Raw genomic sequence first — 494 nt, forward strand, 5'->3', positions numbered from 1 at the left:
GCCTGCTGCTCTCCTGCTCTCAAGGAGGCTGCTTTCTACAAGAGGGGAAAAAAAAGAGTCCTTATTCTCTCATGCACATTGGTGTTACAGGCTGACTTAGAGAGCTGTTCTGAAGATATCCTTGCTCTACTGACCCAATAACAAAGAAGGACACAAAACTCGCAGCTGCGGCGTCTTTTACCGCCTGCCGAGGAAAAGATTCCTCAAACTTGAGCATCGCTCCACTTGCAGGCGAGGGGAGCAGGAGCTGAAAAGGACAGGGGGACATAAAATAAGGGAAAAGCTTAACAGAGAGCAGATCTGGTGCGGACAGTGACACAAGCTGTGTCTCAACAGCACTGCCTTAGCGCACGCCTACATTAGGCACACCTACCTTGCAAGGGCCACACAGGAAGCCTGGGACACAGGCACCTATTGCTCCCCCGAGTCCCAACTCCATTGCTCAGCCGCTCCTCCATGTTCTGCAACAGAAAGTCACAAGACGGAATTCAATT

At 51.2% G+C, this 494-nt stretch overlaps 1 long non-coding RNA gene across 1 annotated transcript; it reads right to left on the bottom strand.

Annotated features, from left to right (window-relative positions):
- LOC109365359 lies at positions 1-467 on the bottom strand. Its single transcript, XR_002110907.1, has 3 exons — positions 374-467; positions 135-247; positions 1-35 (listed from the first exon to the last, which is right to left on the bottom strand). It is a non-coding gene; the product is annotated as an uncharacterized LOC109365359 (long non-coding RNA).
- Positions 468-494: the final 27 nt, after the last annotated feature.

Source organism: Meleagris gallopavo, unplaced genomic scaffold (genome assembly GCF_000146605.3).
Source record: "Meleagris gallopavo isolate NT-WF06-2002-E0010 breed Aviagen turkey brand Nicholas breeding stock unplaced genomic scaffold, Turkey_5.1 ChrUn_random_deg7180001699756, whole genome shotgun sequence".
In the NCBI taxonomy this organism is placed as follows: domain Eukaryota; kingdom Metazoa; phylum Chordata; class Aves; order Galliformes; family Phasianidae; genus Meleagris; species Meleagris gallopavo.